The sequence below is a fragment of the Hypanus sabinus genome, chromosome 4 (assembly GCF_030144855.1).
Source record: "Hypanus sabinus isolate sHypSab1 chromosome 4, sHypSab1.hap1, whole genome shotgun sequence".
In the NCBI taxonomy this organism is placed as follows: Eukaryota; Metazoa; Chordata; class Chondrichthyes; order Myliobatiformes; family Dasyatidae; genus Hypanus; species Hypanus sabinus.
Window position 1 is genome coordinate 187,620,836 of NC_082709.1, and position 12,888 is coordinate 187,633,723.

The 12,888-nt window shown below is 45.7% G+C and overlaps 1 long non-coding RNA gene across 1 annotated transcript in view; it reads right to left on the bottom strand.

Moving 5' to 3' along the window:
• Window positions 1-4,154: 4,154 nt before the first annotated feature.
• The window catches only part of LOC132393579 (uncharacterized), a 16,719-nt gene continuing 7,985 nt past the window's right edge, over window positions 4,155-12,888 (bottom strand). Inside the window, exon 3 of the long non-coding RNA XR_009511983.1 lies at window positions 4,155-11,304. This is a non-coding gene — a long non-coding RNA (uncharacterized LOC132393579). The remainder of the gene's footprint in view (window positions 11,305-12,888) is intronic.

A 12,888-nucleotide genomic window follows, 5' to 3' on the forward strand; every position in this document is an offset into this window, starting at 1 on the left:
AGCCCAAGTCTGAGAGTGGCATGGCCCTAAGATGTTGATACAGTACATGGAATGTTGTTGTTGTTGTCCTTCCATCAAATGAACACCGGAGGGCAGCACTGAACAGACACTTGATTGTCCATTGAGGTGTAATCCAGCCATTTGCCCAAAACTGAAGGAGGGCCAGATGAAAAGCCACAGCTCAGCATCCTCCCACTGGTCTCTTTGCTTCACATCACCCTCTTCACCAATTTGCTTTTGTTGAAGAGAAACACCAAGTCCCCATCCTGACAACGTGAACATCAATTTCTCTAGCTTACACTAACAACTCTCCTCTGTTCTTCCCCCCCCACCCCGCACCATCCCTTAACATACTGGCCCCACCCTCTCGATCTGCCCATCAACCACACTCTGGTTTCCCTCCTTACCTTTATTCTATGATGCACTGTCCTCTCCTATCAAGATTGATAAATCCCCAGGGCCAGATATGATACACCCAGGTTGTTGTGGGAATTGAGAGAAGAGATCGCAGGAGCGTTAGCTATGATCTTTGAATCCTCTTTGGCTACAGTGGAAGTGCCAGAGGATTGGAGAATGCCAAATGTAGTTCCTTGTTTAAAAAGGGTAATAGGGAGAAACCTGGGAACTATAGACCGGTGAGTCTTACATCGGTGTTATGCAAACTACTGGAAAGGATTCATAAGGATAGGATCTACGAGCATTTGGAGAAGTACAGTCTATTTACTCATGGAATGTCAACATGGCTTTGTGAAGGGAAGACTCATCCAGAAAGTCATGAGGCATGGGATCGGTGGAACCTTGGTTGTTTGGATAAAAAATTGGCTTAAAGGAAGAAAGCAGAGGGTAGTTGTGGAAGGAAAGTATTCTGCCTGGAGGTCGGTGACTAGTGGAGTGCCGCAGGGATCTGACCTGGGACCCCTGCTATTTGTGATTTTTATAAATGACCTGGATGTAGAGGTGGAAGGAGGGGTGAGTAAGTTTGCGGATGACACGAAGATTGGAGGAGTTGTGTATGGAGCTGCAGGTTGTCGAAGGTTACGAGAGGATATAGACAGGCTGCAGAGTTGGGCAGAAAAATGGCAGATGGAGTTGAATCCAGACAAGTATGAGGTGGTGCATTTTGGAAGGACAAACCAGAAGACTGAGTACAGGATTAATGGTCAGTTACTTAAGAGTGTGGGCGAACAAAAGGACCTTGGGGTTCATATCCATACATCCCTCAAGGTCACTGCGCAGGTTGATAAGGTAGTTAAAAAGACCTATGGGATGCTAGGTTTCATTAACGGGGATTGAGTTCAAGAGTAGAGAGGTCATGTTGCAACTCTACAAATCTCTGGTGAGACCGCACTTAGAGTATTGTGGTCAATTCTGGTCACCTCATTATAGGAAGGATGTGGAAGCTATGGAGAGGGTGCAGAGGAGGTTTACCAGGATGTTGCCTGGTTTGAGAACAAGTCACATGAAGAAAGGTTAACAGAGCTGGGACTTTTCTCTTTGGAGCGTAGAAGGATGAAAGGGGACTTGATAGAGGTCTACAAGATTATGAGAGGCATAGACAGGGTGGATAGTCAGTACCTGTTTCCCAGGGCACCAATAGCAAACACCAGAGGGCATATGTACAAAATTAGGGGAGGGAAGTTTAGGGGAGACATCAGGGGTAAGTTTTTAACTCAGAGGGTTGTAAGTGCCTGGAATGACTTGCCAGGGATGGTGGTGGAGGCTAAAACATTAGGGGTATTTAAGAGCCTCTTGGACAGGCACATGGATGAAAGAAAAATAGAGGATTTTGGGGTAATGTGGGTTTAGTACTAATTTTAAGGATTATATGGGTCAGCACAACATGGAGGGCTGAAGGGCCTGTACTGTGCTGTAATGTTCTATGGGTCTATTCCATCTGTAGCCATTAGTCATTTTCATCAATCACCTTCCAGCTTCTTACATCATTCCCACTCTCCACCTGCCTGACTTCCCCTTTTCACACATGGATCCATCGCTGCCAGCGCTCGCTCAACCAACTCCCCTCCACCCTTTTATACTGACCCTCATTCCTGTCCTGAGGAGGAGTCTCAACCCAAAATATTGACTGCTTATCCCCCACCGTAGACGCTGCCTGACCTGCTGAATTCCTAAACAAGAGAGAACCTGCAATTGTTGGAAATCCAAGAAACACACACAAAATGCTGGAGGAACGTTAAAGGGTCTCAGCCTGAAATGTCAACTGGACTTTTTTCCATAGATGCTGCTTGGCTTGCTGAGTTCCTCCAGCATTTTGTATGTGTTGCTGAATCCCTGAAGCATTTTGTGTGTGTAGCTGCTGATTTCCAGCATCTACAGAATCGGTTGTGTGAACACTGAGGTCACACTGAGGTTACAGGTATGGTCATAGGGCCAGGGTTCATTCCCTCCCCACTGTTGTGCATCCATTCCATTCCAGAAGAGACAGTCACACACACTCCCAGCAGTGTGACAATTAACAAACATGCTTTCTATGTGCTGGAGAGAACTTGGACATCAAATTAGGTTCCGTTTCAGATTTATTTATCACATAGTGTTATTGAGCACTTCAGCACAAGAATAGGCCCTTTGGTCTACCTAGTCTGTTCAAACTATTACTTTGTCTAAACCCATTGACCTGTACCCGGACCATAGCCCTCCATACCCTTCCCATCCTTGCGTGTATCTGAACTTCTCTTAGATGTTGAAAATGCACATTGAAATAACCAGTGAAATGTACCATTTGCATTAACAACCAACGCAACCTAAGGAAGTGCTGGGGGCAGCCCGCAAGTGTCACTGCACGTTCCAGCAGTAACACAGCAAGCCTGTCACATTCAGCAGGACCACACTAACGTTAACAACAACAGAACAAAGCAAGACAACAACAGCGACAGACTCTCAGACACTAACCCTCTAACCTCCAGTCTCTGGCACAGACTCACAAACACTGGAACTCCAACCTCCTTTCCTGGCCTGGACTCCCAGACATTCACCCTCTAGCCTCCACTCCCTGGGCCAGACTAGCAGACACTAGGAATCCACCCTCTGGTCTCTGGCCCAGACTCGCAGGCACTAGGCTTCAAACTCCTTTCCTGGGGTCCAACCTCCAGTTCCAGACCCAGACTCGCAGACTCAACCTTTGGGCTTGTTCCTCTGGGCTCCCTGACTTCAGGCTTTTTGCCATTAAACCCCAGGTGACTGGAAGGGAAGGAGCACAGTGTTCCAGCAGTAAGATCAGTGCATCAGCAACACCAGGTTGATTTAGAGTGGTGGACACTCAGAGTGCAATCATACGCTCTCACTAGGAGCACTACATCAAAGTAAACAATGTCAGTCTTGTGGACACTCAGAGTGCAATCATACGCTCTCACTAGGAGCACTACATCAAAGTAAACAATGTCAGTCTTGTGGACACTCAGAGTGCAATCATACGCTCTCACTAGGAGCACTACATCAAAGTGAACAATGTCAGTCTACTGCACAAAGCAGGTAGTGGAACACGAGAGACTTTTTGACCCATAAGATCATAAAACTTGGGAGCAGAATTAGGCCTTTCTGCCCATTGAGTCTGCTCCACCATTCAATCTTGGCTGATTTATAATCCTCCTCAACCCTATTCTCCTGCTTTCTCCCAGTAACTTTTGACACACTGACTAACCAAGGATATATCAACCTTTGCTTTAAATATACCAAATTACTTGGCCTCCACAGCAGACCGTGGCAATGAATTCCACGGATTCATCTTCCTCTGTCTAAAGAATTTGCTCCTTATCTCTGTTCTCTCACCCCCACTGTTCCTCATAGTTCCCTCAGCCCCCCACTTCCCATTCCTTATTGTTCCCTCACCCCCCACCTCCCATTCCTCATTTTCCCTCATCTTCCACCTCCCATTCCTCATTTTCCCTCGTCTTCCAACTCCCATTCCTCATAGTTCCCTCATCCCCTCCTCCCTTTCCTCATGTTCCCCCACCTCCCATTCATCATCGTTCTCTCACCTCACACCTCCCGTTCCTCATGCCGTACCTCCCATTCCTCATAGTTGCCGCACCCCACACCTCCCGTTTCTACCTCCTTCCCAAGATCCACAAACCCGGGCAGACCCATTGTTTCAGCTTGTTCCTGTCCCACTGAACTCATATCAGCATACCTTGGCTCTGTTTTATTACTTCCCCCCCCCCCCCGTTCAGTTCCTTCATACCTACATCTACGAAACTTCGCACACTCTGCATCTTTTCAATGATTTCAAGTTCCCTGGCCCTAATCATCTTATTTTCACCATGGATGTCCAGTTCCTGTACACCTCCATCCCCCACCAGGAAGTCCTCAAAGCTCTCCTTTTTTTTTCTGGACACCAGGCCCAACCAGTTCCCCTCCACCACCACTCCCCACCATCTTGCAAGACTTGTTGTTATTCTAAATAATTTTTCCTTTGGCTCCTCTCACTGCCTTCAAGCAAAATGTGTAGCCATGGGCACTCGCATGGGTCCCAGCTAAGCCTGCCTGTTTATCCACTACATGAAACAGTCATTGGTGTCACTCCCCTACTTCTCCTACACTACGTTGACGACTTCATTGGAGCTGCTTCCTGCACTCATGAGGAACCTTGCCTCCAACTTGCACCCCACCCTCAAATTTATGTGGTCCATTTCGACACCACCATCCCCTTTCTCAATTTCTCTCTCTCTGAAGGCTGCTTATCCATTGATGTCTATTGTAAACCCACGGACTATACCTCTTCCCACCCAGATTACTTGTAGAAACACCATCCCAATTCTCAATTCTTCATCTCTGCCACATCTGCTCTCAGGATGAACTAAGGAGATGTCCTTCTTCAAAGAAAGGGGCTTCCCTTCCATCACCGCTGCCCTCAACTATATCTGTTCTATTTTGCACACGTCTGTCCTCTACCCCATCCTCCTGACACCCCACCAGGGATAAGGTTCCTCTTGTCCTCACCTACCACCCCACCAGCCACCGTGTCCAGCTCATAATTCTCTGTAAATTCCACAGTCTCCAGCGGGATCCACCCACCAAGCTCATCTTTCCCTCCCATCAACCCCCCCCCCCACACTTTCTGCTGGGATCGCTCCCTACGAAACTCCCTTGTCCAGTCGTCCTTTCCCACTGATCTCCCAATGGCACTTATCCCTGCAAGCGGAACAAGTGCTACATCTCCTCCCTCACTTCCATTCAGGACCCTGAAGTGTAGCTTCCAGGTGAGGCTACACTTCACCTGTGAGTATGCTTGGGTCAGCCATTGTATCCGGGCCTCACTGTATGAACTCCTCTATATTAGTGAGATCCAAAGCAGATTGTGAAACCACTTTGCCAAGCACCTACACTCTGCCAGAAAAAGTGGGATCTCCCAGTAGCTACCCATTTTAATTCCACTTCCTGATATGTCAGTCCATGGCCTCTCCTACTGTCGTGATGAGGCCACACTCAGGTTGGCGGAGCAACACCTTATATTCAGTCTGGTTAGCCTCCAACCTGATGGCATGACCTATCGCATAACCTATCCCTCAACGTCAGCAAGGCGAAGGAATTGGTTGTTGACTTCAGAAGGAGTAGCGGACCACATGACCCCATCTACATCAGTGGCGCGCAGGTGGTCAAGAGCTTTAAATTCCTCAGGGTGAATATCACAAATGACCTGACTTGGTCTAACCAAGCAGAGTCCACTGCCAAGAAGGCCCACCAGCACCTTTACTTCCTGAGACAGCTGAAGAAATTTGGCCTGTCCCCTAAAACCCTCACTAATTTTTATAGATGCACCGTAAAAAGCATTCTTCTAGGGTGCATCACAACCTGGTATGGAAGTTGTCCTGTCCAAGACCGGAAGAAGCTGCAGAAGATCTTGAACATAGCCCAGCGCATCACACAAACCAATCTTCCATCCTTGGACTCACTTTACACAGCACGCTGTTGGAACAGTGCTGCCAGGGTAATCAAAGACATGACCCTTCCAGCCAACACACCTTTTGTCCCTCTTCCCTCCAGGAAAAGGTTCAGGAGCTTGAAGATTCGTACGGCCAGATTTGGGAACAGCTTCTTTCCAACTGTGATTAGACTGCTAAACAGATCCTGACCCGGATCTGAGCCGTACCTTCCAAATATCCGGACCTGACTTGCACTACTTTACTTTCCCTTTTCTATTTTCTAATTATGATTTATAATTTAAATTTTTATTATATTTAATTCAATTTGTACTTCAGGGAGCATGAAGCACAGAATCAAATATCACTGTGATGATTATACACTCTAGTATCAATTTGGTGACAATAAAGTAAAGTATTCCATCTGCCACTTCTTTGACCATTCTTCTTAGAAGCATAGAAACATAGAAAATAGGTGCAGGAATAGGCCATTCAGCCCTTCGAGCCTGCACCGCCATTCAGTATGATCATGGCTGATCATCCAACTCAGAACCCTGTACCTGCTTTCTCTCCATACCCCCGATCCCTTTAGCCACAAGGGCCATGTCTAACTTCCTCTTAAATATAGCCAATGAACCGGCCTCAACTGTTTCCTGTGGCAGAGAATTCCACAGATTCACCACTCTCTGTGTGAAGAAGTTTCTCCTCATCTCGGTCCGAAAAGGCTTCCCCTTTATCCTTAAACTATGACCCCTCGTTCTGGACTTCCCCAACATCGGAAACAATCTTCCTGTATCTAGCCTGTCCAATCCCTTTAGAATTTTATATGTTTCAATAAGATCCCCCTCAATCTTCTAAATTCCAGCGAGCATAAGCCCAGTCGATCCGGTCTTTCTTCATATGAAAGTCCTGCCATCCCAGGAATCAATCTGGTGAACCTTCTTTGTACTCCATCTATGGCAAGAATGTCTTTCCTCAGATTAGGGGACCAAAACTGCACACAATACTCTAGGTGCGGTCTCACCAAGACCTTGTACAACTGCAGTAGAACCTCCCTGCTCCTGTACTCAAATCCTTTTGCTATGAATGCCAACATACCATTTGCCTTTTTCACCACCTGCTGTACCTGCATGCCCACCTTCAATGACTGGTGTACAATGACACCCAGGTCTCGTTGCACCTCCCCTTTTCCCAATCAGCCACCATTCAGATAATAATCTGTTTTCCTGTTCTTGCAACCAGAGTGGATAACCTCACATTTATCCACATTAAATTGCATCTGCCATGAATTTGCCCACTCACCTAACCTATCCAAGTCACCCTGCATCCTCTTAGCATCCACCTCACAGCTAACACTGCCGCCCAGCTTTGTGTCATCCGCAAACTTGGAAATGCTGCATTTAATTCCCTCGACTAAATCATTATTGTAAACAACTGGGGTCCCAGCACTGAGCCTTGCGGTACCCCACTAGTCACTGCCTGCCATTCTGAAAAGGTCCCATTTACTCCCACTCTTTGCTTCCTGTCTGCCAACCAATTCTCTATCCACATCAATACCATACCCCCAATACTGTGTGCTTTAAGTTTGCACACTAATCTCCTGTGTGGGACCTTTGAAAATCTAAATATACCACATCCACTGGCTCTCCCCTATCCACTCTACTAGTTACATCCTCAAAAAATTCTATAAGATTTGTCAGACATGATTTTCCTTTCACAAATCCATGCTGACTTTGTCCGATGATTTCACCTCTTTCCAAATGTGCTGTTATCACATCTTTGATAACTGACTCTAGCATTTTCCCACCACCGATGTCAGACTCACCGGTCTATAATTCCCCGTTTTTCTCTCCCTCTTTTTTTAAAAAGTGAGGTTACATTAGCCCCCCTCCAATCCTCAGGAACTAATCCAGAATCTAAGGAGTTTTGAAAAATTATCACTAATGCATCCACTATTTCTTGGGCTAATTCCTTAAGCACTCTGGTATGCTGACCATCTGGCCCTGGGGATTTATCTGCCTTTAATCCCTTCAATTTACCTAACACCACTTCCCTACTAACATGTATTTCCCTCAGTTCCTCCGTCTCACTAGACCCTCAGTCCCTTACTATTTCCGGAAGATTACTTATGTCCTCCTTAGTGAAGACAGATCCAAAGTAGTTATTCAATTGGTCTGCCATGTCTTTGTTCCCTATGATCAATTCACCTGTTTCTGACTGTAAGGGACCTACATTTGTCTTGACCAATCTTTTTCTTTTCACGTATCTATAAAATTCTTGATCCTCTTCTATTAGCCAGGGCTGATGACCTCAGCACTTTTGTTCCTGCACATTACTCATACCCTTGATTCCTTTAATATCTAAAAAAAACTCTTTCGGTCACTCCAACCAAAGAGCATGCCTCCACAGCCTGCTAGGCAGGAGAATCCCACTTTCTGCCTGGTTTGGAGAGCATGATTTATGAAGAGAGGTTGAGTGAGCTCAGGCCACCTTCCACTCAAGATGGCACCTGTGTACAATGCTCCTTCGGCTGACATCTTCTGGATAGATCAGGAAACCAGATATTTCACTTCTTTCATTTTGTTTACATTTGTTTTGAGCATGACTTTGGAAATGTTGGAGCCTGTGATTTGCAGTTTGGAGATCACTGGGGTTCTGCAATCTCCAAGAGAGATCCAGGGGACAGAGGTAGAGTGTGGTAATCTCGTGGTGAGAAGGCTGCAAGCTGATGGCGACTCCATTTTGCCAAATAAAGCTTGCATTGTTCGCTGATTAAAGTGAGGAGAGAGATTGAAATGCCAACTGCCTGCATTATTTTTTGCAGAATCAGAATCAGGTTTATTATCACCGGCATGTGATGTGAAATTTGTTAACCTAGCAGCAGCAGTTCAACACAGTACACAATCTAGCAGAGAGAGAGAGAAAAAAATAAAACATAATAAATTAACAAGTAAATCAATTACATATCTTGAATAGATTATTTTAAAAATGTGCAAAAACAGAAATATTGTATATTAGAAAAAGTGAGGTAGTGTCCAAAGCTTTATTGTTGGGGGATCGCTGTGCTGCTGGAGAGGCGAGACTGTCTATTTATCGCTAGTGAGATGGGTCTGCTATGGAGAGGGAGAATTTTGCCCAGGTTTTCTGCGTTTTGGATGAGGACTTGGACTGTGGAATTTTTTTTAGTCTTATGGTTTTTTTGTATTCTCTGCTTTTCACCTGATCTTTCTCGTTTTTTTTGTGTGCGGGGGGCGGAGGATAGGGGGTCGATCTGTCTGTTCTATTTTGATTCCTTTTTCTGTGTGGGGAGGGGTATTTGGGGGTTGATGATCGTACTGCCGTTCTGTTCTTTCTTCATTTTGTGGCTCTCTGGAGAAGAAGATTTTCAGAGTTATATGCTTTGATAACAAACCTTTGAATCTTTTTGTTCTGGAGCAAAAGACAATAGACAATAGGTGCAGAAGTAGACCATTCGGCCCCTCGAGTCTGCGCTGCCATTCTGAGATCATGGCTGATCATTCACTATCAATACCCAGTCCCTGCCTTGTCCCCATATCCCTTGACTCCCCTATCCATCAGATATCTATCTAGCTCCTTCTTGAAAGCATCCAGAGAATTGGCCTCCACCGTCTTCCGAGGCAGTGCATTCCACACCTCCACAACTCTCTGGGAGAAGAAGCTCTTCCTCAACTCTGTTTTAAATAACTGACTTCTTATTCTCAATCCATGCCCTCTGGTACTGGACTCTCCCAACATCTGGAACATATTTCCTGCCTCAATCCTATCAAATCCTTTAATTATCTTAAACGTTTCCATCAGATCCCCTCTCAATCTCCTCAATTCCAGTGTGTACAAGCCCAATCTCTCCAATCTCTCTGTGTAAGACAGCCCTGCCATCCCAGGAATCAACCTAGTGAATCTTTGCTGCACTTCCTCAATTGCCAGAATGTCCTTCCTTAAACCTGGAGACCAAAACTGTACACAATATTCCAGGTGTGGTCTCACCAGGGCCCTGTACAAATGCAAAAGGACATCCTTGCTCTTGTACTCAATTCCCCTTGTAATAAAGACCAACATTCCATTTGCCCTCTTCACTGCCTGTTGCACTTGCTCATTCACCTTCATTGACTGATGAGAGGTGGTTTGATAAAGGTGTATTAATAAATTTGAATGGTCAGCCAGAAATGACTTCTCAGGGTGGAAGTAGCTATTTTTAAGATGATGGGAGGAAAGTATGGGGGAGATGGCAGAGGTAAGATCTTAGAGTAGGTTAAAAGGCTGGCAAAACATTGTGGGCCAAAGGGCCTGTACTGTGCTGTAATGTTCTATGTGCCACAGATTCACTACCCTTGTAATGAGGTTTCTGCTCCTCTCAGTCCAACCCTTGTTCTGGGTTCCTCAGCCAAGAGGAACATCCTACCCATAACGACCCCAGTGAGCACTCAATAACACTGTTGCAAGTTTCAGCAATTAAAGATTAACTTTATTTGTCACGTGTACATCAAAACTTGCAGCAAAATATGTCATTTACATCAACAACCAACAAAGTCCAAGGATGTGCTGGGGTCACCAACGCAGGCGTGTTTGTCTTTTGACTATGGCAATAAACTGGAGCAGCCCGAGGAAACTGGCAGATTTTCATGGAGAATACCCAGACTCCGTACAGGCAGCGATGGGAATTGAACCCCTGATCGCTGGCACTGAAAAAGTGTTGTGCTAACTGCTATGCTACTGTGACACCCTGCAGTGACTAAAAAGAAGGTAAAATATGCCCCATTGCGAATATTTTGATTCCAACAGATGACGTGCGGATGTGCGACTGAGGGAGGCATACCCATCACCTTCAGGACTTGCTTTCATTTGCCAGACAATGTCAGGGTCCTTTCTGGCTGCATTAATATTACTTCAGCCTTGTGAAGCTAATCACAGGTCCTGTAGAAAATGGTGTGCGGAAGCATGCTTGACCTGGAGCGTGTATCTGTCTGTGTGGCGGTGCTAATGTCTGATAATGATGCCTTTGCCATCTCCTCAGAATTGCAGTTTGATGACAAGCCCATCCACCTGTTGACTTATAGGGAGAGGGAATATGTAAAACAGGATGTATTATGGATTGCTACGGTGAGCTCCTCTCCACATTATCCACGTAATTTACTGCCCTCCATCACAATGCTTTTTTATCACCATGGCTGACCCCAATCCCTTTCCCGAACACTTTTCCCCCATGTGCTTTATTTGCTGATGAAAGGAAATGTTAACTAAATGGCCACAATTTGTAGCGGGTATATTATCTTGTTGAAGAAGGGAGTGAAGAATCATTTTGCTTCAGCCAGGAGCTGCTGGCAATCTATTTAACCATCCGTGTATTTTGTTCTTCTGCCTTTGTCTGTCTCTTTGTTACATCTTGATGTATAGTTTCTTTGGATTCATCGTTCTATAAGATCGCAAAACATAGGAGCAGAATTAGGCCATTTGGCTGTCAAATGCTCCATCACAGCTGATTTATTATCCCTCTCAACCCCATTCTCCTGCTTTCACCCCATAAGCTTCGATACCCTGACTAAACAAGAACCTATCAACCTCCACCTGCAGTTTGAGGATGTGCTAGGGGCAGCCCTGCATGTGTCAGCATGCTTCACAGCGCCAGCATAACATGCCCAGGAACTTACTAACCCTGACCCATATGTCTTTGTGATAGTGGGAGGAAACTGGAGCGCCCGGGGGAAACCCACACAGTGATGGAGAGAGTGCTCCTTACCGACGGTGGCTGAGATTGAAATCAAGATCGCTAATGCTGTAAAGCATTGCACTTGACCACAACGCTATTGCACCATTCATTGATTTGAACAGAGAACTGAAGCCTCATCTACTCAATCTCTCTTTGTATGAGATCATTGTAGACACCAGTCTAATGAACGTTTGCTGCTCTCCTGCAAACATTCATCATCATCACTATGTGCCGTGTCGTACGACATAGGTCTTCCCATGACCGCGATTGTTATAGGCAAGTTTTTCTACAGAAGTGGCTTGCTATTGCCTTCTGGGCAGTGTCTTTACAAGATAGGGACCCCAGCCATTATCAATACTCTTCAAAGATTGTCTGCCTGGTGTCTGGTCAAATAACCAGGACTTGTGATATCACCAGCTGCTCATATGATCATCCACCACCTGCTCCCCATGGCTTCATGTGACCCTGATCGGGGGGCTAAGCAGTTGCTACATCGTGCCTAAGGGTGGCCTGCAGGTTAGCAGAGAGAAGGAGCATTTTACCACCTCCTTTGGTAGAGACATATCTCCACCTTGCCACACACCTCCACAGAGGACACACCAGAAAGTTCTGGAGAAATTTAATAGTGAGGCAGCATCCATGGAGAGGAATAAGTAGTCAGTGTTTCAGTTTCTAGATCCTTCATCAGAACTGCTCAATCCCCTCCATAGATGCTGCCTGATCTGCTGAGTTCCTCTAACATTTTGTTGAGTTGCTCTGAATTTCCCAGCATCTGCAGAATCTCCTGGGCCAATGCTTGCTCTCTCTCTCTCTCCCTCTCTCTCTCCCTCTCTCTCTCTCTTCTCCTCTCTCTCTCTCTCTCTCTCTTCTCTCTCCTCTCTCCTCTCTCTCTCCTCCTCTCGGTCTCTCCTTCTCTCTCTCTCTCTCTCTCTCTCTCTCGTCTCTCTCTCTCTCTCTCCTCTCTATCTCTCTATTTCTCTATCTCTCTCTCTCTCCTGCTCTATCTCTGCTCTAGATCTCTAACTATTGCTATCTCTCTTATCTCTGTCTATCTCTATATCTCTATCTCTCTCTGTCTATCTCTCTTTCTCTATCTCTAGCTAGTTTATCCTTTTAGGTAAGGAGGCTGAAATGCATTCAGTACTCTAGTTCTAAGATTACCGATCCTTTTTTGTAATGACAGAATTACATCTGTATCATCACCTGCTCAAATTCTTCACCAATAAAGATACAATTTTTCTGACTCATTCGCTTGAATTTATTCATCATTGTAGCCGTGGTGTGAAGGTT